This window comes from Trachypithecus francoisi, unplaced genomic scaffold (assembly GCF_009764315.1).
Source record: "Trachypithecus francoisi isolate TF-2019V2 unplaced genomic scaffold, Tfra_2.0 Lachesis_group3, whole genome shotgun sequence".
NCBI lineage: Eukaryota > Metazoa > Chordata > Mammalia > Primates > Cercopithecidae > Trachypithecus > Trachypithecus francoisi.
The window spans coordinates 164,117,755-164,145,279 of NW_022681468.1; the positions used below are offsets into that span (position 1 = coordinate 164,117,755).

The 27,525-nt window shown below is 40.0% G+C and overlaps 1 protein-coding gene and 1 pseudogene across 2 annotated transcripts in view; both read left to right on the forward strand.

Moving 5' to 3' along the window:
• Positions 1-27,525, forward strand: part of GABRG3 (gamma-aminobutyric acid type A receptor subunit gamma3) — a 569,129-nt gene that overhangs the window by 416,585 nt on the left and 125,019 nt on the right. The gene's annotated exons all lie outside the window — the stretch shown is intronic.
• LOC117070992 lies at positions 24,016-24,961 on the forward strand (annotated as a pseudogene). The gene has a single exon (XR_004432138.1). The product of XR_004432138.1 is annotated as a 40S ribosomal protein S2-like (transcript).

Consider the following 27,525-nt stretch of genomic DNA (forward strand, 5'->3'; position numbering starts at 1 on the left):
CTTTTTTTCTCCTTCATTTTTGAAGGGTAGTTTTCCTGGATGCAGAATGCTAGATGGGTGGATTTTTTCTTTCAACACTATAAATATTTGACTCCATTCCCATCTTACTGCCTTGATTTCTGAAGAGAAGTCCAATGGAACTCTTATCCTTTGCTTCTCTGTGGTGAAGGTGGTTTTCCCTCTCAAGATATTCTTTGTGTCTTTGATTTACTGCAGTTTAAATATCATGGGCCTGCTGCTCAGTGTTCTCTGAGATTCCCAAATCTGTGATTTGGTGTCTGTCATTAGCTTTGGGAAATTCTCAGTTATTATAGTTGTAAATATTTATCCTGTGTTTTTTAATCTTTTTTTACTTCTGGTATTCCCATTTGTGTGTTATACATTTTGTAATTATCCAATGGTTTTTTAATATTCTGTCCTCTTAACTCTTTTGTTTTTCTCTACACTTCAGATTTGAAAATTTCTATTGACATTTCTTCAAGCTGACTGTTTTCTCAGCCATGTCCAGCCTATTAATGAACCTATCAAGGACATTTTCCAGTTTTGATACAGTATTTTTGATCACTAGCCTTTCCTTTTAATCTTGTCTTAGAGTTATCAGGTTTCTGTTTGCATTATCCATGTGTTTTTACATGTTGTCCACTGTTTCCGTTAGATCCTTTAACATATTAATCATAATTGTTTTAACTTTATGGTCTGATAATCCCAACATCTCCACTCTATTTGAGTCTGGTTTGACTTTTCTCTGTATTTAAACTGTGTGGGTTTTCTTTGTCTTTTAGTATGCCTTATACTTTTTTTTTTGTTAAGAGACAGATATGGTGTTTTTGTAAAAGGATTGAAGTAAATTAGTCTTTACTGTGAGGTTTTATGTTGACCTAGCTAGGAATTAGGTTTTATTTTTGCGGTTAACTGCAGCTATAGGTGTCAGAGGCTAACATTTTCTCTGGCGTCCTTGTTTGGTCTCCCCTGTTGTCTTTGGGTTTCGCTAGAGAGTGGTTCTTAATAAGGTCTGAGTCACGTAATTCCTTCCATCATATCCCCCTGTTTTTTTACAGGATGTGGTGGTCAGGGGCCATGGGAGGAGAAGTGCTCTGTGGTCTTACTAGTAGGTCTCAGTCTTTTATCGAGCCTGTGTTGCTGGGCTGTGACCTTCACAAACAATTCTCCATTGTTCCCCCCAATCTTTAGATGAGACAGGAAGGCTAGAGGGGGCTGGAGTTGAGTATTTCTCTTTCTCCCACTTGGTTTGGCTCTGATAAAGCCCCAGCCAGTTAGATGATGGTGACACAGTTTACTTGAGGGTAGGCCTTGTTAAGAACAGAATGCTCTTGGCATATTTCAAAATGGTTCCTTATTCCCTCCTCCTTCCGAAGGCATGATGGGATTTTTCTCTGATCTTTACGGTGAGAACCATGTACAGCTTGTGCAAGTAAACTTCATGAAGTAGGGGGACTCCCCCGAGACTGGACTCCTTGGAGTTTTTAACTCTGAGGTTTTTGTCCCCACTGAGTCTCCTGCAATTTGTCCATGACAGTTTAGGTTTTCTCACCCCAGTGCTGGCTGCGGAAGAGTTTCCTGCTTGTGGGCTTCTGCTCCAGTAAATTGTGGTTCTCTGTATCTACCTATCTGTCTGTCCAGTTTTGGAAGCAGTGATTTGCCTTGTGACCTGAATTCTTTGATGGATCTAGGACGAGTTTTTGCTGTTTCAGTTTGTTCAGGTTTTTCCTTATTATGAGAATGAGAGTGAAGACTTATATATGCCAGGACTGGAAACCAGAAGTCCTTCTCCTTTTTTGTTTCCTGACACTTTCTTATATGTAGGATCCAAGCTAATGATTTCAACATTTTCCCTCAACAATATGTCTACTTGGATGTGGGGATGAGAGAATGGGAGGCTGAGATGAATTTCAGGGTTCATAATTCGTGTTGAGTGGATGGAAGTATGATTAATTTATAAGCTTTTCACCTGTGTAAATCTGCCTCTTGCCTCTCCATGCCCCAATTACAAGAGTAACATGAGGAACTTGTTATCTCAGAACATAATTTATCCAATGTTAAATGTAGTCATTTTTATTGCTTCCATATTCTGTGATTTTTGAAATTAGAGTTGCATTCATAAAACTTCATGAAAGATCAAGCAACAGCTAGATGATCCCTCTCTAAGCTTTTACACTCCATTCACTTCAAATTATTGAGTATCTAATGTGCTAGATAGTCTTCCAGGCATTAAAAATACAGCAGTAAACCAAATAGCCAAAAACTTCTAACTTCCTTGCATATTCATACCATATTCTAGGTTAGATAAAAGTTAAAAGCAAGCATGTAAAATATACAGTCTACCAGATGGAGACAAGATGTATGGAGAAAAATTTAGGGAATATATATTGAGATGTCAGTGAAAGGAGATGGCTCTTTGAAATAGGGCAGTGACAGCTAAGTTAATTAAGTGACAAGAGCCTTCAGGGCAGACGGAAAAACAAGTCAAAGTTTTAAGGCAGAAAATACTTAGAAGAGTCAAGGAACAGCTGGAGGGCACCATACGGCTTTCACTCAGAGTGAAAATGGAAGCCACTGGAGATCTTTGAACACAAAAGAGGAGTGACTTGATTCATGCTTTGAAAGGTTTACTCTGACAGTTGTATGGAAAATAAATGGGAGGAGAACAATAGTACATGCAGGGAGACCAACTGAAGGAAGAGATGATGGTGGTTTGCACTAGTGTGTTTCAGAAGGGGTGGGGTGTTTTTGGATTTTGGATATATTAAGCATACAGTGGACACTATTTGGTGAGGGACTGGATATGTGGTATGAGCAGAGAGAGGAGTCATAGTATCAAGTTGTTGTTTACAGAGATGAGGACCACCGTGGGAGGAGTTGGTTTTGATGGAACGATTAGGGGAAGATCTGGAGCTCTGCTTGGGGAATAGTTGAAGTGTTTGGCAGACACCACTGGGAAAATGTTGAGTGTACTTGGATATATTAATCCTAAATTCAGTGCAGAGATTCAGATATAAATTTGGAAGTCATCAGCAAGGAATAGACTTTTAACGCCTCAAACTGGATGAAACCACCTAGGGGTAAGTGGAGGGGGAAGAAAAGTGACTGATAAAACACTTCTGTATGAAGGGGCTCGTGAGATGAGAGGAAAGCAGCCCAGAAGTCTGTGAGCTGTGCTGATGCTGGGGGCTGAATCCTGGAAACAGCTGGCCATGCTGTCTTTAAGATCTTCCTCAGCCAAGGTGGAACTGTCTTCATCTGAGGATAGTGCCTTCATTTTGAGTTTGTACTATTACTTAGTTGTCATGAGACTATTAAGTCTGTTCTATTTTTCTATCAAATTACCAAAGGCCATTCTTTCGCCCGTTGAATCTAGTTCACCAAGTAGGCTATGCTTATTTTCATAGAGCCCTGTTTTTGGCTCCTGTAATATGCCCCATAGAAACTAGGTGACTGCACGTCTAGGCTGTGGCTTTGGGCAACTCATTGATGCCTCAGTTTTCCTGTCTGAAAATTCATTCATTTAGTTTCCCAGAACAAATCCGATGTATGCTTGTTTCCCAGTCTTCTGTCCAGTCCAGTATTTGTCTCACTTAAAAAAGCTGTCAGGGAAATACAACACTAAATGAAATATTTTCAGCCATCTGGTCAACAGTGTCAATTCAACCAGAACATGGGTCACCTAGTGTTTATGAGAAGGAGATAAAAGTCTAAAGGAGAAAAAAAATGACTTTTGCCTTGTAAAAGCTCACTGAGTGTGAAGCATTATACAAATGTGCATGTCATTTTCTTCATTGTTTATTTTCAGACAAACATGTTAATTCCAAAAAATAATGTAATCTTTTTATAATAAGTGCTTAAAAGCTTGAAAATAAAGTAACTTGTATATAATAAAACAAAGTATATGATAACAGCAAAATTCCATGTTCACTTTCATAGTGTCACAAAGCAGAGTGGTGCATTCTGTGGTGGAATGTTGGTGGAGGCCAAACAACTCATATTTTCATTGACTCTTCTTCTGGATTTCTTTAGAAACAAGCTACAATTAAGGACTACATGACAGACTTTCCACAATAGATTTCTTCTGCTATTTTTCTGCCAATTAATTATAATCTGTTCAACAAATGGAAAGTGTTTAATTTTACTCAATAGAAGTGCAGACATGTCAGCTCAATGCTGTGTACACATCTAGTGGTGACTATATGTCTAAATTGTGAGACCCAAAGTCAAGTCATCCCTGCAGCAGAAAATACCCAGGATACAGCATCATTGCAAGCAGTGAGAAGATGGCTCAGGCTCCCAAGTTCTGTAGCTTTCCTTGATTAAATGCAAGTCATGTGTGGCTGGAAAAAATTCTCAGAACATTAAAATCTAGTACAAGCCTAGGAAATGAGACTCAGGAATTGCATTAAGTGAAATGATTCCAGTCGTCCTATCACAGACCCACCTGCTTGCTGAAAAAGTAAAAGAGAGCGTTTTAATAGAAGGACTTTTGAAAACTACTAAGAACAAATGCAAGTAAAAAGTGAAATACACACACAAGTGCTTGAGAAAGGGATATCTGAGTCAATTTAATTGACAGAAGAGTTTAATTCATGTTCTAGATGAATTATGAATATTAGAGAATCATAAAATTGCCCTGATGCTTGGTCCTGATTATTTAGTAATGTTCTGAGCCTTAGATCATCAACATAAGTCTGAATTACAGATTAATGTTAAATAGGAAAAAGTGGTGCAAAAGAGAAGTCTTGTTGTTAATCCAAGTAATAGAAATGGCACTAAAATATTAACTCATAATATGTATCAAAGGCTTTACTGGAAACTTTCAATATGTGGTATTTGACCCTAATAATAACTTCCCATTATAGATCTTATTTTTTTTATCATACCATATTTTTGCGGGATCTGGCCAGCAGCCCACAATGCAACAGGGCTCTCTCTTTGTTCCCAGGTGGACTGGCCAGTCGAGAAATAAGAGACACACACAAGATAGTGAAAGCCGGGTCCAGGGGGTCACCGCCTTCTGGTCCCGCAGTGCCAACAATGCACTGGATATACCAGCATTTATTATTAAGTTTAGTGAGGGCAGGGGTAGGTTAGTGAGGGATTTAGGGTCATTTGATTATGAGGTGAGATGGTCACATGGGGATGAAGTAATTCTTTAACATAACATCTATATGCAGAAGTACAGTATACAGAGGTAAGAATTTACAATATAGTGTGTGCATCAGCAATTTCTAACAGAGCCTTAAAACAGGAACACAGTCTATCCAGAACCTATGATTAGCAAGATATTAATCAGCAGTAACAGTTGCAGCAAAAGCTGATTACAAACAATCCATAGAAACAGGACGTGCCAGCACTTTGGGAGGCCGTGACGGGCGGATCATGAGGTCAGGAGATTGAGACCATCCTGGCTAACACGGTGAAACCCCGTCTCTACTAAAAAATACAAAAAACTAGCCGGGCAAGGTGACGGGTGCCTGTAGTCCCAGCTACTCGGGAGGCTGAGGCAGGAGAATGGTGTGAACCCGGGAGGCGGAGCTTGCAGTGAGCTGAGATCGCACCACTGCACTCCAGCCTGGGCGACAGAGTGAGACTCCGTCTCAAAAAAAAAAAAAAAAAACAGGATGTGAAGCTAGACAACTAGTTAGACTAGAATTTCTCAGAAGGGAGTATGCCTTAACCCTAAAGAGGTCTGGAAGGGCTGTGGTGAGATGAGGGCGTTTATAGCCCTATCTTATCCATACGGACAGGCGCCCCGGATGCGTCCGTTTATAGACTCTCCATGAGTGTCGCATTCCATTCCCAGAGCTATGAACATCTGCGTTTCTGGGATAGGAATCTTGGTGATGTGAAACCTCCCTGACTGACGTCTGTTCATAGGCTTTCTGCAGGGGGAAGCACATCAGGCGCTGTTGGCTCATTCTGGCAGCCCAGCCTGGCATTGTCTTTACACAATCCTGCATGCAATTTTGTATTTACAATAATCAGGAGCGTTTCATCTTTTATTCCGTAGCAATAGTTTCAGGGGGGTCTCCCTACACTACGTCTGATCACTTCTCTTGATTTATAGTTATATTTGTATTATATGTTTTGATTGGAGTATAATTGGTATATAGTACAATGCACGTATCTTAGATATTCAGTTTAATGTATTTTCATACTTGCATACATCTGTGTAATCACCATCCGAAAATATAAAGAATATTTTTATTATCCTGACAATGTTCCTCCTGCCCTTTCATGCCACAGGTCTTTTCATCCTGATGCTTTGACGTCGTGGGGCCTTCCTGCCAGTGGGGCGGCCGCCCCTCCTAGGGTTGTTTAGCTAATTCTTAAGAAAGCAAACAACTTTCTTAGGAACATGCTTCTCACATGCAGACCAACTAGTCAGAAGCCCACACCCCAACCCCCTTCTTTGTGGAGCTTTCACAGGGTTCTCACACTTGGGTCATTATTCAGTACTAATCATCCCAGGGAAACTGGGGACAGCCCCGTCCCAGAGCCCAGTGAAATTGTTAAAACTGGGAATTGTAAACCTGTTTATTCTTCTTTGCCTGTTCTCTCCCATGGAAACCGCAGTAAAGGGCCTTACCCATGTTTTCTTCCTCTCCTGTGACCGCCCAGTGTCATGGTGTGCCCTAGTCTCTTAAAAACCGTGAGTAGCAGTCTTTTCAGTGACGATCATATCTTGATTTATTGGTCTCATCATACCTGAATAATAGTAAAACTTACATTTTAAAACATTTTCTTTTTTTTTTCTTGAGACAGTGTCTTGCTCTGTCACCCAGGCTGGAGTACAGTGGTGCGATCTTGGCTTACTGCAGCCTCCGCCCCCTGGGTTCAAGCAATTCTCCTGCCTCAGCCTCCCGAGTAGCTGGGATTGCAGGTATTTGCCACCATGCCTGGCTAGTTTTTGCATTTTTAGTAGACATGGGGCTTTGCCATGTTAGCCAGGCTGGTCTTGAACTCCTGGCCTCAGGTGATCCACCGACCTCAGCCTCCCAAAGTGCCAGGATTAGAGGCATGAGCCACTGCGCTCAGCCACATTTTAAAACAGTTTACAGTCAAATTTTTCACAGCCCTGAGGCAACTGTATTATTTCTGTCATCATAGATTACCTTTTTGTCTTCGGCTTTGAACAATTTGACGGTCATGTGTCTAGGTGTGGATTGCATTGCGTTTCTCCTGCTTGGAGTTTCTTAAGCTTATTGGACATGCAGATTGAAGTTTGAATCAAATTTTGAAAGTTTTCAACCATTATTTTTTAGAACATATTTTCTCTCCTTCGCGCCTCTTGTTCTGATACCATCTCACCGGTGGTGAAGCACTGACTGAAGTCCCACAGGTGTCGTCTGAAGTCCCACAGGTGTCGTCTGACGTCCCACAGGTGTCGTCTGAAGTCCCACAGGTGTCGTCTGACGTCCCACAGGTGTCGTCTGAAGTCCCACAGGTGTCGTCTGACGTCCCACAGGTGTCGTCTGAAGTCCCACAGGTGTCGTCTGACGTCCCACAGGTGTTGACTGAAGTCCCACAGGTGTCGTCTGAAGTCCCACAGGTGTCTGAAGCTGTGTTTCTTTTACTTCCTTCTTTTTCCTTTCTGCTGGTCTTGAGAGTGGATAATCTTTACGGAATGATCATTACGTTCACTGATTATTTCTTCTGTCAGCTCAAATCTGCTGTTGAGTGCCTCCGGTAAATGTCTAATTTTATTTACTGTCCTTTCAAATCTGGAATTTTCATTTGGCTCATTTTTATCATTCTGTTCTATATTGACAGTCTCTATCTGGTGAACCATCATCATATTTCCCTTAATTCTGCAAGCGTAGTTTCCTTCGGTTCTTTGAGTATATTTATAATATCTTCTTTATAGTCTTTGTCTGTTAAGCCCAACATCTGGACCCTCTCAAAGAAAGTTTCTATTGAATGACTTTCCCTCTAGGCGTGGGTTACACTTTCCTGTTTCTTTCAATGTTTCATAAGTTTTTGTTGAAAACTGCATATTTTAGATAATATATTGTAGCAGCTCTGTATTCTGATATCCCCAGGCTGTGTTATTGCAATGTTTTGTTTGTTTACTGACTTGCCCAGACTAAGTCTGTGGCATGTTTACCTCCATAGGTATGGCCTCTGATGTTGTCTGCTCTGTCTCTGTCTTTTTTTTACTGGTGTTTTCTATCTTTTTAAGTCAGGCTTCCTAAGTGTTCCCAGTGGATCTGGCACTTTACTGGTGACAACTGGTTAGTCACAGCTTGTCTTTAAACTGCTTGAGCGAGTTCGTTTCCTGTCCTTTGCTGTTGGATTTTTAAAACTGAGGAAGTTAAGAAGTCTGCCCTGTATTCAGCCAGGGACTTTTAGTTCCAAAGGCCCTCTCCAGCCTCTTCTAAGTTGGTCCCAGATGAGTGACATCGTAGCAAGGCCCTCTTTGCTCTCTCTCTTGCTGGATCTTCATGTTAAATTTCTGGTTGATCAGCTTTTTCTTACTTTCCCCATGATGTCACAGCAACATTAGCCTCCCAAGATTGTCACTGAGATCTATATTGTTTGAACAATATCCCTGGGATTTTTCCATGGACTTTAGGGGATTTTTTTTCAGGAGGATTTTTCTGTGCTCTGCTCCAAATAAAGTCATCCTTGTGTGACAGGGCTGTGGTGCTGTCAGTACTCATGGGAGGCCCTGCTTTCCAGGGCAGAGTTTACATGTTATGGAGCTTGGATTGGATGTGAGCAACCCCTGGCTCGAATGCTACAGACTCCACTGTTTCTAACCAGATTCAATGGATTTTCTTCAACAAATCCTTTAAAATCTGTTGTGTGTCCTTTGGCCAATATCTAGACATTTTTAATTATAACTGAGAGAGGATTGGCCAAGTTCCTAACACAGATACTCTGCCACCATAGACCACTTTGTTCTTGGATTTCAGAAAAAAGGAATCACACAGGATGCATTTGTCTATGTGTGTGTATCTGGCTTCTTTTGACAATTTAAATAATTTTCCACGTTACTGTGCATATAAAAGTTGCTCTACCTTTTAAAACTTTTCATTTACCAATAATTTTGCCTTCACTTAGAAACTTCAATAATACTATAGAGAGTTACTTGTGTACCCTTTACCCAGAATCTCCCAATATACTATGATCAGAGCAAGGAAACTGACTATACAATATATTAACTAAGGTACAAACCTTATTTGTTCACTGCTTTAAAACCCTTGTTAGACAAGGCTACCGTGTGTGATCTCTTAGTGTTGACGTCTGCTGATTTCTAATTCCTGTTGTAATTCACATTTTTTTTAATTTGATGAGTCACTCTGTATTGTATTCTGGACATTTTGAGTATGAAATTATGAGACTCTGGTATTTAAATCTATTGTTTTAGCAAGAAATAAATGGATTAGTTTTCGAGTGCACATTCTGGCCTACTTTTGTGGGCTGTTATTTGAAGTTAATTTTATGTTCAAAGCCTATTCAACACTATTTTGGCCTGCCCTAGTTTGCACTACCCAGAGGCCATTTGTAATTAGGGGGTATTCCATGTTCTAGTTCATTTCTCCAAGAATTCTGGTTGGTTTCATTCACTTAATCATTTGGATGTATCTCCAGGACTTGATACACATATATGAATATGTTTTCTTCCAGATTACTCCTTTTTAGGTAACAGCAAAGAGATGGAAGCAGAGATTCTTTGTTGTTATTTGCTTAGTTTAGTGTGCAGTGGGGATCACAGGCAGGCCTCTGTCTCCCAGTCTCCACAGACCCCAGCAGGGAGGGAGCCAAGTGTCACCTCTGCTTGTGACAGTGCAAAGTCAGTGCAATCTGCAGTGCTGAGAAAGAAGGAGGGAGGGAGAGAGGAAGGAAGGAAGGAAGGAAGGGAGGAAGGGAGGGAGGAGGGAGGGAAGGAGGGAGGAAGGGAGGAGGGAGGGAGAGAGGAAGGAAGGAAGGGAGGAAGGGAGGGAAGGAGATAAGATGTAAATGCAGAATTGTTTTGGCTGTGATTCAAACTGATGGATTTGTGGTGCAGGAAAGGCTAAGAAGGCTCATTTTTAACAAGGTTTCAGAAAAGCCCCAGTACCGTTGATAGCATTCTCCAGGAGCAGGACCACAGAATCGGTGTTTGGCAATGCTTAGAAAAAGTGACTGAGAAAGCTATGGGGTGCTGGGGTGGTAAATGATTGGCTGTGGTGTCTTACCCCACAATGCATGAAAACAGGTCTGTTAATGACCTGTCTGCAGTAGAAGTGTGCGGAGTGAGTCTAGACAGACTCAGCAGAGAGTGCACCAACTAAATACCATGAGCCACAAGAAACAGATCAATGCACAACATAGAAAACCTTCCGGAGAGTCTGCCTGTGAGTTAAGACCCCATGGAAGAAAGCAGAGCTAAGAAATGGAGGGGGAGAGAGGAAGACAGAGAGAGAGACACACAGAGAGAGGGAGACACAGAGAGAGAGACACACAGAGAGGGAGACAGAGAGACACACAGAGAGAGGGAGACACAGAGAGAGAGACACACAGAGAGGGAGACACAGAGAGAGGGAGACACAGAGAGGGAGACACAGAGACACACAGAGAGAGGGAGACACAGAGACACACAGAGAGAGGGAGACACAGAGACACACAGAGAGAGGGAGACACAGAGAGAGAGACACACAGAGGGAGACACAGAGAGAGGGAGACACAGAGAGGGAGACACAGAGACACACAGAGAGAGGGAGACACAGAGAGAGAGACACACAGAGAGAGGGAGACACAGAGAGAGAGACACACAGAGAGAGGGAGACACAGAGAGAGAGACACACAGAGGGAGACACAGAGACACACAGAGAGAGGGAGACACAGAGAGAGGGAGACACAGAGAGAGGGAGACACAGAGAGAGACACACAGAGAGAGACACAGAGAGAGAGACCTGAATTTTTCCTCGCCTTAACCCATGCCTGGTTCTGATTTTGCTAGTTACACAATCCAATATATTAGCTTTTATTTTCCGCTTAAGTTTAATTTACATTTGATTGTATGACTTGTAACTGAAAGTACCCTAACACATAATGTTCCTGCTAAACAGAGCAGTCCCACAAATCGATCCCAAAAACATGAATCCATAAAACACACAATGCAACAGGGAAGTGTGTATATAATGTAAATGGGAAATTGGCACACAGGAAAGATCCAAATAGAAAGTTAACAGAAAAATCAATCTCATCTCATTAAAATAGAAAATACAAATGAAAGCAACAGAAGCCACAGAGAGTTGCCATATTAAACTATGAGATTGGCAGAAAATAAATGGTTTGAAATAATCTAGTGGTAAGTCTGTGTGGCAAGGGGTAGTTTTATGATAGCGTAGATCAATGTAATCTTTGTGAATGTAACTTGATATCCAGTGCAGGTTTCATTTAAATTTTTCCTGCACCACAGAGAACACACCAGATGCTCATGTAAATAAATACTTTTTCAACAGGCTTCTTTCAACAAGCAAAATTTTTCAACCAAATTTTGTACCAGCGCCACCACTTTTACCTGCAGTGAACTGGGTTATTTTGATCAATAAAGTGTGTTGTTGGAATGTGTGTACTCCAACATTTTGTACCAGCACCACCATTGTTATTTGCAGTGAAATGGGTTATTTTGATAAATAAAGTATGTTGTTGGAGTGTGTAGTCCTCAGAAAAATGGTGTTCACTGCCAGCATATTATCACTCAACATACGTGCCTGATGTTTTCAAGTAACATCTTGTTTCTAGGACATCCCACAATCTAACTCTGATTGGTAAAATATACACACGTAATATCACCCTACAGAACAACGATCCGTCACAGCTACTCAGAGCACGTTATTCAAATGACCCTTGCACTTAACACATCAACTTATATTTGGTAAAATGCTTAACAAACCAACAAGTATTTGCTTTACATCGCTTCCTTTAACAAATGTAAAAAAGTAAAATAATCGAAAAGAACATGTGGTGTACTCTCTTTTATGGTTGAATTTAAAGGTAGCACAAAATACGTGGGCATAAAACTGCCTGCAGGGCATAAAAACTGTCATAAAGTTAAGGAAATAGGCAAATAATTATTTGAGAACAAAGAATATATTCTATCTAACCTCTTAGGCTAAATTTTTGTGTGCCAAGAATTTATTAAAGAATGTTTACAAACATTAATGCCAATGTTAAGGGTATAAATTCCCCATGATGTTCCAAGTGAGGTATTTGTTATTTGTTTTGTTACAACTTTTAAAAAATCAAATGCACATTATGGTAAAATCAGAACAAATTTTGAGCAATACATTTTTAAGTGAATAATGCTTCACAAATCATAACACCTGAAATTGATTTTACTTCTTTGATATATGACACCACTGAAAATTGAGAAAACAAACCACATTTATTTACTGTTAACATTAATTGTTCTGTAGAAATTAAATTTGACTTCACCAGAAATACGTGGTAAACTGTGAACAGCTTACAATTTATACAAGTTAAGAATGAACAAGCCAAAAAAAGTTTAATATTTTTTCTTCTGAAGGACTAGACTTCAAACTGTTGACATGATTTTGCTTGTTTGATGAAATACACAAGAACTTATCAGAATATTACTTAGCAGCATAGTGCTCCTCAGTGAGTCCAATAAACCCATAGTGCCCAGGAATAGAAACATGGCTCATGGACCATAGGAGTTCATTTTGTCAGGGAAGCCCAGGGAGCACTGGGGTGTGCATTGTCTGCCCTCTTGACTCTCAGCACGCCCCTCCCACCTGTGTTGGTATCCTATGGTGAGTCTGGTCAGAACCAGAGATCACTCCATCTTTTGCCTTCTAGGTAGCCCAGGAAGGAGAACTGAAGAAATTCTGTATCAGGGCTTTAGGGTCTGTGTGGAGAGTCTCTCATCACTTCAAGGCAGTCTGTGGATGGCATTCTGATTAAAAGACACAATCAGACCGGGCATGGTGGCTCATGCCTGTAATCCCAGCACTTTGGGAGGCCGAGGCGGGTGAATCACTTGAGGTCAGGAGTTCGAGACCAGCCTGGCCAACATGGTGCAATGCCATCTCTACTAAAAATACAAAAATTAGCCAGGTGTGATGGTGCATGCCTGTAATCCCAGTTACTAGGAGGCTGAGGCAGGAGAATCGCTTGAGCCTGGGAGGCAGGGGTTGTGGTGAGCCAAGATCATGCCATCCATTGCACTCTAGCCTAGGTGACAGATGGAGACTCCATCTCAAAAAAAAAAAAAAAAAAAGACACAATCAGAAATCCCTTAGGTTACAATGACATCTGATGCAGATGTGGAGACTAAATGTTCACGTACTGTTCAGCAGCCTTTGTAAAATAGAAAAATAGCTTCTCTTTTAATATTTTATAGACTTTATTATAGTTCTATTACACTTACAAAGTAATATGCTGTTACAGGAAATGGGTTTACATAAATGGCATCTAGACAACTGTAAATCGGAGTGCTAAGACATCAGAGCAACTCCCTTAGTCCAGGAGACATCCCCAAGCGCAGGTTCAGGCTTGCTTGTGATTTCATATATTTAGAGAAGTGGTAATGCAGAGCAACAAAAGACTTCCGAGTTTACTTCTGCACTTCATTTTCAGTTAGTAACAGTAATAATAATATTTAATGCTGATATTAGAATACCTACTTACTAGGAACTGCTCTAACACCTTCCCTGTATTCGTGCTAATATGCAACAGAAAGTACAGGCCTTGGCTGCCACTGATCAGATCTGTGACCCGGAAAACATGGGGGCCTCTGTGTTGCAAAAAATAGGATTAAAATCTCACCTGATTTCAGAGGATTGTTATGAGGAAAAGGAAGATAAATAGTATTTTCTTTTCACCTTATAGCTTTGATTTTTGGGTGTAAACACAATCAGAACTGGACCAGGCTTCTCTTTTCATGCCCACAGTAATTATTTTAAATTCTTTGTTTAAAACATGGTGATATGATCTCAACCCATTCTCTTGGCAGTGTTGTTCACTAACCACATAGCTCAACCAGCATGAACTTGGGAGAAGAGCAGGGGAGTGTGGACACTGTCCGTGTGTTTACTACACACACATACGAGCAGCTTGGATGAGAATCATGTGCTGAAATTTGGTGTGAAAAATTAATTCTCAGTCCTGGTACATATATTTGCTATGACATGTACCACTGTCTTAAATTTTTTGAAAATAATCTTTGTATTTTAGAATAGTTTCTGGTTTACAGAAACATTGTGAAGACAGCACAACATTCCTGCACACCACATCCCCATTATCCCCACTGTTAACATCTTACATTTAGTACCAGACATTTATCAAGATTCATAAACCAGTATTGACATATTAACTAACCTCCATGCTTTCATATTTCCATCCTTTTCATCTACTAGCCTTTCTCTGTTCTGGGATCCTGTCCAAGATACCACATTGCATTTAGCTGTCATGTCCTCCCATGCTCTGCTTGGCTGCAACAGTTTCTCTGACTTACATTGTTTTTGATGACCCTGACATTTTTGGGGATGACTGGTCACATATTTTTTAGAATACACATAAATTGGGAATTGTACAATGTTTTTATTATCCATAGACTGGGGTTATGGGTTTTTGAGAGGAAGACCACACAGGTCAAGTACAGTTCTCATCATGCTATCAATGCAACTTGTCAGCTTTGATGAGAACCTTATTGTCTGGCTGAGGTGGTGTCTGCCACGTTGCTTCCCTGTAAAGTTATTCCCTTCTTCACGTAGTGCTCTGCATCCTTTGGAAGGAAGTCACAATGCACAACTCACACTTTAGGGACTAGGGCATTATTCTGTACCTCCTGGAGGGAAAGCCACAGAAATCATTTGGAATTCTGAAAGGTAAATTTGTCCCTTCTCCCTCATTTATCAATTGACTCAATCATTTGCTTCTTTCAGTAGAAACTCCTAGATATTTATTTTATACTCTGGGTTATAACCCGACATTACTGTTTATTTTGTTACTCAAATTGCTCCAACATTGGCCACTGGAAGCACATTGTGTTAGCTCCTTTGTTCCTTTGACATACCCAGCATGATTATATGTTTTTAATTACATTTTCTTTCTTACATTCTGTCACTACAAGATATTCCACACTTATATTCTGTTTTTTTCTCCAGTCCTAGAACTAGCCATTTCTAAGCGCCCCAGTTCCTTTCAGTAGAGAATGGTATTAGAAATCAGGAAGTGGGTGTGAAGGAAGTCAATTTATATTGGAGTGCTATTGCTTCTAAGTCCTCTCAGCTTCCAAAGCAAGAGAATATATGTGTGTATAATGACCATACACGTATACACATACATATAAACATTCTATAAATATTTCTCTATATACCCATTTATATCTGCATTTAATCAGTTACATCATAGCCTCCTCCCTTGTTTATCTGTAAACTCTCACTTCAACAGGTAGAATCCTGGCTTTCCATTTACCACCCACTTGCTTAATTTTTTAAGGCCAGAAAATGTGTAGTGGTTTCAGATATTACCAATATTACCAATGAAGCTGCAATTCATTCTTGACTGTATCTTCTTATTAATATATACACTCCTTTCTGTTGTGCATCTACTATGGAGAGGCATCTTCTGCCTCTGACAAGATGGAATAGAAAGGAACGGAATGGCAGCCCTGCTGATACCTTGATTTCAGCCCATTACTGAATGGGTTTATGACCTATGCCAGACTTTTGACCTACGAATCTGTAATATAATAAATTATCATTATTGGATTAGGGTTAGGGTTTCAGCCTAAGTATTTAAATCTACATGTATCTTTCAGTCTAAAGTGAATCTCTTGTAGATAGCATATAGTCTGATCATGTTGTTCTTGTTTTAATCCATTCTGCCAATCTGTGCCTTTCAACTGTATTATTTTATTTTTTAATATTTAATGTAATGACAGATAAGGTCAGATTTACAACTGGGGTTTTTATATTTGTTTTCTGTATGTTGTAGGTCATTTTTGTTCCTCTCACTGCCTTCTTGTGTATTAAATATGTGTTCTCTAGAGTACACTTTAATTCCCTTACTGTTTCTTTTACTACATTAAAAAATTATGCTCTTAGTGTTTTCCCTGAAGATTATAATCATTGCCATAAACCAATCCAGTTCAAATTAATACTAACTTTATTTTAGTAGCTTACAGAAATACTGCTTCAAAGTTTATCCCCTTTTATGTTTATTATTGTCATATAAATTACATATTTATGTATCATAAGTATATAAGCACAGTTTAATAACTTTTGATTTATTCAGTTGTATTTTGATCCCTATGGAAGTAGAAAATGTTTATTAAAGTACATTGGCATTGTCTTTTATATTTACCTGTGAAGTTACGTTTACCAGAGCTCTTATTTGTTGTATGGCTTCTGATTACTCTATCCATTGTTTGTTTTTTCATTTTAGCCAAAAGACTCTAGAGTTTCTTGTAAAGCAGGTGGATTAATGATGGATGCTCTCAGTTTTTAAAAGCTGGGAATGTCTTAATTTTCCCTTCATTTTTGAAGGATAATTTTACTAAATACAAAAATCTTGGTTGACAATCTTTTTAAGACGATGTTTAATACAACATCCCATTGCCTTTTGACTTCCATTATTTTTCATGACAAGTCAGCTGTTGATCTTGTTGTTGAGCCCTTGTACTATGAGATTTTTTTTTCTTGCTTGCTTTGAAGAGTCTCTCTTTGTCACTGTCTTCTGTCAGCTTGACTGTTACGTGCTTAGGTGTGAAGTTCATTGAGTTTTTTATTTTATTTGGAATTTATCAGGCCTCTTGGATATGCTGATTAACTTTTTGTATTATGTTTAGAAAGTATGAGGTCATTATTTCTTCCAGCTATCTTTGTGATCTTTCCCCTCTCCCCTCTGCTTCTAGAGTTCCCATTATGCATGTGTTTGTACAATTGATGGTGTCTCCCAGTCTCTGAGGCTCTGTTCACTTTTCTTATTCTTTTTATCTGTTTCCCCAGACTGGTAATCTCAATTGACCTATCTTAAAATTTACATTTCCCTGGTTCTTTATTCTGTTAGATCAAATCTGCTGCTGAATCCTTCTTGTGGATTTTCATTTGCTACATTATACTTTTCAATCGCAGAATTTCTATTTGGTTCTTGTATGTAATTTCTATCATATTATTGCAATCCTTCATTTGATGAGACTTGAAGACTTGTACATATTAACAAGCTAATTCTAAAATTTAGCAGGAAAGGCAGAGAGACTATAATATCTAAAACAATTTTGGAAAAAAACAACAAAGCTTGAAGACTAACACTACCTACTTTTACCCATTACTACAAAGCTACAGTAATCATGACAGTCTTATTGTCAATAGTGTAGATACATAGATCTATGGAACAGAATTGAGAATTTAGAAATTAACCCGTACTAATACAGTCATCTGAATTTCAACAAAAGTTCGAGAGAAGAGATAGTCTTTTCAATAAATAGTCCTATAAGAATTAGACATCCATAATAAAAAAATGAACCTCGATGTACCTAGCCCCTTACAAAAGAGTAACTAAAAAGGGGTTATGACCTAAATGTAAACCTTTAATATTTCTAGAGGAAAATATGGGACAAATTCTGCTTCATTTAGGTTGGGCAAGCGTTTCTTAGTTACTGCACCGAAAACATGACCTATAAATAGAAAGACAATGGATAAATTGGACATTTTTTTTTTTGAGACAGGGTCTCACACTGTCACCCAGGCTGGAGTGCAGTGGCATGATCATGGCTCACTGCAGCCTCAACCTCCCGGGCTCAAAGGATCTTCCCACCTCAGCCTCCCAAGTAGCTGGGACCACAAGTGCACATCACCATGCCTGGCTAATTTTGGCTTTTTTTTTTTTTAGAGACAGGGTTTTGACATTTGCCCAGGCTGGTCTTGAACCCCTGGCCTCAAGCAAACTGTCTGCCTCGGCCTCCCAAAGTGCTGGGATTATCGGCATGAGCCAACATGCTGAGCCTGTACTTCCTAAAGTCTTTTGCTCTGCTGTAGATACTGTTAAGAGATTATGAAGATAAATTACATGCTGGAAGAAAATCATTGCAAATTTCATTTGAATAGAGTTTGTATCCATAAGGAACACTCAAAAATCAACAATAAGAAAACAAATAACGCAATAAAAAAATGGTAAAAGAGTTAAACAGATACTTTTCCAAAAAAGGTATATAAATGTCAGATATGCGTATGAAAATATGCTCAACATTATCATTAGAGAATGGTGAATTAAAACTATATTGCAGTACAAATACGCACCTATTAGAATGTCTTTTGAAAAACTGCAGAACAAATGCTGGTGAGGATGTGGTGGAACAACTGAGCTCTTACACGTTTCCTCTGGAAAGCAAATGGTATAGCAACTTTAGAAAATAGTTTATGAGGTTACACAAAGTAAAACATACACCTACCGTATTACTAGCATTCTCATTTCTGGGAAATGGAAACTTATGTCTCACACACACAGACTTGTACAGAAAAAGTGAGAACTGCTTTATTCATAATTGCCAAAATTTGAAAGCCCTCCAGATTTCCTTCAGCTGATTGACAAACAAACTGCTGTACATCCATATAATGAGATGATTAAAAAAAAAAAACCCTTGATTCATGCAACAAAAATAGATGAATCTAAAAATGAAGGAAGACCAAAAACTACATATTGTATGATTTTATTTACGTTACTCTGAGAAAGGCAAAATTATAGGAGAAAAAAGAGATTGGTGGTTACCTGGGGCTGGAAAATGGGGAGAGGTATTATCAATGAAGAGGTAGCATGGGAAAATGTAGGGAGTGATGGTATCTCAGTGGTGAACGCAAGAGTATGCATTTGTCAAACCCCATAGAACTGTACAACAAAAAAATACATTTTTACTCTACATAAACTTTAAAAAAATCAGCCAGGGTGTGAGCACAAAGATGAAGTTCATACTTCAACAAATGAATCTGACTGTATTACAAGTGAAACGTATGCCTGCACAGAAGGGGCGGGGGTGCAAAGAGCTGGCCAGAGTAACAATATGCTGACTTGATTTTGTGAAGCTAAAGATCAGAACAACTGCAATTTTAGTTTTTACTATCCTGTTTATTTCTACAATCCTGATACGTAGGGAAATGATACCTGTGGAAATCTACACTTCTCTAACGATTTGTTGTTTGATCTAGAACTTGTAATTTCTCTGTATTTTCTGATTTCCCATGTCCAACTGCCTCTACTTGCCTTTCAGGCAGTGTTCACCATCATTATTACCCACCTCATGTAATTAACTTTATTTTAGACTCTCTTATAACCTTCCTCTCTTAGTGCATTCATTTTGCCCCCTTCACATACCACACCATACTTCCTCTGCCAGGTCGAGGACATATTCCCTCTGATTTTTTAATTCACCTTGCTCTTAAATTTGCCTCTGCCTCTGCTCATCTATGGTTTGTCCATGACCATTTCTAAACTCTCCTCCAGCCTCCTACTTCTGCTGACAGTAATTGGCATGTATCTAATATGAAGAGAGAATTAGAGGATTTTTGTGTGCAGGTATTTTTCTTGGCGTTTATAGTATCACACTTAATCCTCATCTCACATTCCAAAGCATGTTCTGCTCTGAATTTTTTTGTTTGTTTTTGTTTTTGAGATGCAGTCTTGCTCTGTTGCCCAGGCTGGAGTGCAGTGGTGCTATCTCAGCTCACTGCAAGCTCCACCACCTGGGTTCACACCATTCTCCTGCCTCAGCCTCCCAAGTAGCTGGGACTACAGGCGCCCGCCACCACGCCTGGCTAATTTTTTGTATTTTTAGTAGAGACGGGGTTTCACCGTGTTAGCCAGGATGGTCTCTGTCTCCTGACCTCGTGATTCTCCTTCCTCGGCCTCCCAAAGTGCTGGGATTACAGGCATGAGCCACTGCGCCTGGCTCTTCTCTGAAATTTTACTATATAATCTATACCATGTATAAATGTGGATCAAAGACTTCATGTCTAGATCATATATGTGTCAAAGTCATTTATAAAAAAGTCTGGGAATGACCTTTGCAGGAACAACAGTTTCTGGATGGCAAAGGCCTTACATCGTGCCTGATAGATACATACTTAAATATTATGTATTTCAGTTTGTAAGTTTCCAGAGGTGGAGCTGAAGAAGCAGGTAATATGTTATTGCCATATTGAAAACCATGCTTATTAAATTGACTTATTTTCTCTCATATGACATATTGTACTTTTAATTTATAAATATTTATTGGGAAATCACAGATATATGTATTTATACATGTGTTTTTGCATGTGCCTGTGTGCAAACTATGATGTGTTTTGAAGAAAATATTAATATAAACCTATCTTGTTTTTTAAAAAGTAATTTGAGCTGAAAATCACACATAGGTACTGATTTTCTACCAATGTGATGTAGTGGAAGTGTAGAAGGTAAGGCTCCTGAATTCAAAGAAGTCTTTCCATATGTTTGGGTAGGGGAGATGACAAGCGCACACACACACACACACACACACACACACACCCCTCTATTATAGCACAGTGAAAGACATTGAATAATTAAGTAATATTTGAGTTCAGAAAAGGGCTTGCTGACTGGCCAACGTGTACCTGACTATTTGCTGAATTTTTCCAAAGATAGAGCACAGTAGTCCTTGAACTACAGATGAAACCTGCGTCCTCAGAGGTAAACAAGAAAGGCAGATCAGGCAGAAGACACACCGTTAGTAAGAGCCTAGAAGGGGAAGTTTGAATAGCAAGCCCGTGGCATGCTTGGACTCCTCACGGCAAGGCAGCAACTTGTTTTCTACATTGTGAGCGCAGCTTCCCACCATCAGAGCAATTGTTGATGAGCTTTAGTCTTAACTTTGGAAATTTAGCAAGGCAGACCTTTCCTCTCATCCACAAATCTAAATGAAAAGAGAACAATGGGCTCAAAAGCTAAAACAATGGCATAGTCCCTCATCAGCTAAAATGTGTTATTTATTACCTAAAATTATAGTAAGTTGATTTATTAATAACGGGCTTTCTGCTGAACACTTCCTCTGAGTCCCTTCAGAAACTCTGAGAAGACCCTGAAAACAAAATGGAGCGATTCAACTAAAAATGGAAAAATAAATGGATGTCAGTTCTGCCCGTTGAAACAGGAAAGAGAGGACCCTGTGGCTGCTGCAGAAATGAACGCGCGCTTTCTCTGCTGGACTCAAACCTGTGCTTAAGATGCGTAATAACGGCCTCCAGTCCCTGTGGTTAATCAGTATTCAAGTGCCTTATTTAATTACATGGCAACGGTTCCTTTGTAATTCCTTAGCTTTCCCCAGACATACCTAGTAACATTTGTTCAAACCATAGTGCGTTTCCAATTAATATATCAAAAGGCACAAGCTTAAGCTTTGACATTCGTAGAAATCTTTGACTTGGAAGTATGTTTTCTAAAGAGACTGACTACTGTGCTTGAGCTTGGGACCCTTAGGAAGGAGAGTATTTTACTTTAGATTCAACTTAAACCATTGTCTGTACTTGCTATTTGAGTGGCTGACTCTCAGCATTTGGTCCATTCTGTTTAAATGTCTTCAATTTTCTACCTCAAGACTATTAAAGTTATTTCCTCTGAATGAAGACAGTAGACCCAGATCTTCACACAAAGACGGAAAAGGTCGGCGTTGAGTCAGAAGTTAAATACCCACATTTTACTAAGATGCTCTTTGGAAACTCAAGTCCAGAACAGATGAATCTGGACATGCCTGCTGGTGAAATATAAGCAAGAGTTATATTCTTGTAAATATCAGTCTATGTGGGTGATCAAAACTGGTGTCTATTGCATGCTCATTTGGTTTTTGTTTTTATTCTCTATTTTCAAGGCTACACATAAATTTTAAATCTTTTATCACTTTGCTATAAAGGGATTTGTCTGAAGCTAATGCCTAATTCTTCAGATGATGTTTTTCTTCTATACAAAAGCCAGATATTGAGAGTTTTAACATTTCTTTTTCCTCCTCCTAATAATTGATAGCTATTAGAACACTAAAATGAATACTCACCATTATATTTTTTGAATGTTCTTTCAGGGCCTTCTTTCTTAAACTATATTGTGAGAATAAATAAGTTTATTTGAGAGTTTTACAATTTAAGATTTTTTTGCAAGATACCTCACATTTTGTATTTATTTTGCCATGCTTTAGCAAAGCATTTTGCAATCATGTACGAAAGTTTTCAATTAATTTATCTGCTCTGAAATACTGTCTTAAAATGACTAAAATGCTGTCTTCCTTACTCATTGAATGAGATACTATTCTTTGATGTTAAAAATTGATTAGTTCCTTTCACTTTATTACTCTTTCATTCACATGTTTGTTTATTTGTTTTAAATATTTAGGAAAGCACTCGATTTTCTTAGAACTACTCATGTAAAGGAGACAAGTCCAGAATTTTAAATGAGTTTAGAACTGTATAACCCCATTATTCCTTACCACTAGATGAGGATGTGCAGATTTTGTGCTTTTTCAAAATAGCTGTATGTGGAGTGTTCCAAACTCCAGATGAGCTTATCAGACTGAGAGGAAATTGACTGGCTCAAAGAGAACTTCCTATTCTAAATGTCACTGGCATTGTCGTCATTGTCTGTGGCTGGTTGATTTGGCGTGCATTAGTGTAGGGACGTGTGTCCTCTGAGCATTGAAGATGTATTTAATCTCAGCCTGGCTCACTCAACTACAGAATTCACAACGGGAGACAAAACAGTCTCCCATTTCATGCTCTTCTCTTCCGCAAGTAATCCATGGACAGAATTTGGAGGGAATCTTTGAACCCAGATGTGAAGAGAATTTCATTTTTATTTCCACTAACCTCTAACTGAAATTTCGCATGACTTTCAATTTTGAATGAAGCGCAAACCACAGCAGTTCCTTAATAAAAATCACAGATTTTCTCACATCATATTACAATGATTGCAGGAATTTCCAGTGCCATTTTCATTCCTTACTACATCAAAATTCTAGTAAATATTTAGCTCACTGGTAGATGTTTTATTTAATGCATCACCAGAGAGGCGCATATGTTACTGGATTGGAAAAGTGTATTAGTAGGATTATCGTTTACATCAATGGGATTGGATTCCTTAATTACCATATGAATTTTATTTTATTCCTTTAAAATCCAGAGTTCTATTGGCATTATCAGATTGCAAAAAGGCCCCAAGGTGCAAACAAAATTAAGTGCCTCATCCCTAAAGTATTTCACTGGTACTTGAATATTTTCAGGCTTTATCCAAAACAATATTTGAAAATGTGAACTCTTTCAATGTAGATTCTGGATCACATCCAACTTCTTTCCTAAGTTTACAGATAATTATGTAGATATTTAAATTTCTCCCGCTCTTAGTTATTTTGCTCCCTCACTCCCTTACCCTGTGACATGCTAACTTTATTTCTTGTCTCCTGGTAAGTAATGCCAGGTCCACGTCTTGACCTTCTTCCATGCTCTTGTGACCATAGTTAGATTGTCCAGCTGGACTGTAGATTAACTGTGTTCTCTAAGGAGGTGTACAACGCCAAGATTCATAAAGCTTAAGATGAGAAAATATCCCACATGGAATTTACAAATTCTTCTTCATTATTGTGGCTTCATTATTGACCAAATAAAAATAAGCAAAGGGTAACAATATTTTTTAAAGAGGAGAATCATGTATTTTCAACATATTGTATTCATTCTCTTGAATGAAATCTTAATATGTCTGTGTCTGCCTTAATGCAGACAATTGGCCACGAGCCCAAACACTGAGAAAGAAGAATTTTGACACTGTCAGGGATTTTTAAAAACATAGCTGGTAACCCCATTATTACATTGATAATTTTATTTTAAAATAGTCATACAGAAAAATGGCAATGCTTCATAAAGAAGAAAAAATACACAGTGGTAAAATTTTAGGCATTAATTTAAGTGCTTCCAATTGAATGAATAATGTTAAAGCCAATCCCTCTTCCAATCTACTTACAAAAGCCAGCTAACCAAGAAAATTTGTAGATGTGATGGGGCATCTTCTTCTCCGAGAAAACACCAAATGGCGGATGACGCCGGTGCAGCGGGGGGGCCCGGAGGGCCTGGTGGCCCTGGGATGGGGAACCGCAGTGGCTTCCGCGGAGGTTTCGGCAGTGGCATCCGGGGCCGGGGTCGCGGCCGTGGACGGGGTCGGGGCCGAGGCCGCAGAGCTCGCGGAGGCAAGGCCGAGGATAAGGAGTGGATGCCCGTCACCAAGCTGGGCCGCTTGGTCAAGGACATGAAGATCAAGTCCCTGGAGGAGATCTACCTCTTCTCTCTGCCCATTAAGGAATCTGAGATCATTGACTTTTTCTTGGGGGCCTGTCTCAAAGACGAGGTTTTGAAGATTATGCCGGTGCAGAAGCAGACCCGTGCTGGCCAGCGCACCAGGTTCAAGGCGTTTGTTGCTATCGGGGACTACAATGGCCACGTTGGCCTGGGTGTTAAGTGCTCCAAGGAGGTGGCCACCGCCATCCGTGGGGCCATCATCCTGGCCAAACTCTCCATTGTCCCGGTGCGCAGAGGCTACTGGGGGAACAAGATTGGCAGGCCCCACACCGTCCCTTGCAAGGTGACAGGCCGCTGCGGCTCTGTGCTGGTGCGCCTCATCCCTGCACCCAGGGGCACTGGCATCGTCTCAGCGCCTGTGCCCAAGAAGCTGCTCATGATGGCTGGTATTGATGACTGCTACACCTCAGCCCAGGGCTGCACTGCCACCCTGGGCAACTTCGCCAAGGCCACCTTTGATGCCATCTCTAAGACCTACAGCTACCTGACCCCTGACCTCTGGAAGGAGACTGTGTTTACCAATCTCCCTATCAGGAATTCACTGACCACCTTGTCAAGACCCATACCAGAGCCTCCGTGCAGCGGACCCAGGCTCCAGCTGTGGCTACAACATAGGCTTTTTATACAAGAAAAATAAAGTGAATTAAGCCTGTTACTACTAAAAAAAAAAAAAAAAAAAAGATGTGATGGGGCATTCTGAGTCTGATAATAGTGGACTATATAATTCAGATAAACCTCTCTGAATAATACTATATAATTTATATATATAGTATTACTCTGAATATACTAGACAATTTATATAATATTACTCTGAATACACTATATAATTACATATAACTCTGAATATACTATATAATTCAGATAAACCTCTCTGAATAAAAAAATACTTGAATATTTTAGAATGCTAAGAAGATACTGAAGACTGAAGGGGTCAAGTTCAGGGAAAGGAATAAACGGAAAGATGGCCATTTGGGGCCAGCCCCCCTCTAGGGATATCATCACTTTAAGCATCTGAGAGGGTTAAGAGCTAAGGAGATCATTTGACAGCCTTGTGAATCTAAGGACAAAATGAGTCTAAGGCCCACCATGGGGTCAGCCTGGCAAACACCACTTACTTGGCGTAGGAATCCTCAAGAAATAGATCCTGGGAGTAAGGATCAACTAGAGATATCCTGGCCCTTCCAGGATTGGAAGCCCAGCACCAAATTATGTCAATCTTAAAATCAGATTAGGTAGATCCAGGAGACCTTGTGCTCCTAGTTACCCAGAATGAAATGCAAATCCTCTCCAAAGAATTCTTGTCTTAAGCCTCAAATTATGTTTACAAATTTTCATATTCAATATCCGGGGTTAATAGAAAATGCACAGAGAAGGAGAAGATATACCATGAGCAACTAACAAGAGGAGAGCAAGAAATAGAAACAGATTGATAAGGACAACTGTGATGGGAGGCAGACATCGGGCCACTGGGTCTTTTCTTTTGATCTTCCTGCCTAAACATGGGGTCAGCCAGTCACCTCACCTAGGTCTAGAGCGTGTACCTGTGTGATCGTCCCAGGGTCTTGTGGTCCGGCCTGTTTGATAAAGCAATTCTCAATCAGACTGCCAAAGAACCATCATTAGAATATTCAAGTAAGTAAAAGATGAGATATATAATTTGAGCAGTAACTAGAAACAATAAACAGTGGACTAGAAACAATAAATTATAAAAGAAAACAATTCAGACTGAAATTTAAGAACTCTGAAGAGAGAACTAGTGAAGTAGAAGATTGGCCAGAATAAAATGACCAAAAAAAATGTTGAAAAGTTAAAGGATGGAAAATATAGAAGCAGAGGTACCCATCAGGCAATGCTCTTTTAACCAAAGAAACAGGCATATGTAATTGGAGTTCAGAAAAAGGAAGAAAATGAGAGAGAAGGAATGTTGAAAGCAATGAGAGCTGAGAAATTTTCAAAATGGATGAAAGACACCAAATCAAAAATTCCAAACCCCTGTAACTCCAATCAGGATGAATATGAATGTGATTAAAAGACACTTAAACACACCTAGGTAATCAGCTGAAACCAGACCCAACAGAAAATTATTGAAAGCACCTAGAGACAAAACACGAATTTCCTTCCAAGGTGCAGTCATTACACTGAGAGTTACTTCTCAACTCAGAAGATGGAATTCAGAAGACAACGGAGTAAATTCAAAATGCTTTAAAGAACTCCTGGCCGGGCGCGGTGGCTCACGTCTGTAAATCCCAGCACTTTGGGAGGCCAAGGTGGGCGGATCGCAAGCTCAGGAGATGGAGAGCAGCCTGGCCAGCATGGTGAAACCCCATCTTTACTAAAAATCAAAAATTAGCTGGATGTGGTAGTGCGTGCCTGTAATCCTAGCTACTCAGGAGGCTGAGGCAGGAGAATTGCTTGAACCCAGGAGGCGGAGGTTGCAGCGAGCCGAGATCGCACCACTGCACTTAAGTCTGGTCACAAAGCCAGAGTCAGTTAAAAAAAAAAAAAAAGGGCCAGGCGCGGGGACTCACACCTGTAATCCTAGCACTTTGGGAGGCCCAGGCGGGTGGATCACGAGATCAGGAGATTGAGACCATCCTGGCTAACACGGTGAAACTCCATCTCTACTAAAAATACAAAAAACTAGCTGGGCGTGGTGGCGGGCGCCTGTAGTCCCAGCCACTTGGGAGGCTGAGGCAGGAGAATGGCGTGAACCCAGGAGGCAGAGCTTGCAGTGAGCCGAATTCGCACCACTGCACTCCAGCCTGGGCAACAGAGCGAGACTCCATCTCAAAAAAAAACAAAAAAAAACCTATCAGGCCTCCTACCCCAGGAGTCTGCATACTTTGGAGTGCTTTCTTCAAAACTTTTATATCCTTCTCTGGTACCTGGGCTGGCTGGGCTGGCAATGCCTACCATAAAATTGTCCGGGTTCCTCCCTGGTTCCTCCCTGGTAGTTGTGACCTGCAGCATGCCAGCGTTGTCTCACTGGGCTCCCTGAGCCTGGGTTGCACCCATCTGGCCCCCAGCTCTTTGCTCTCTGACCTCCTGTTTGTACATGGGGGTCAACCAGATGCCCCACATAGCTGTGGAGCTTGTACCTGTGTGATCATCCTGAGGCCTGGGGCCCGGCCTGGTCTGGGAGGGCTGTCTGGTTAATGGACATTTTCTGTTCACTGGCATGAGCTTGGGCCACAAAAATGATGCTGACACAGGGATAACA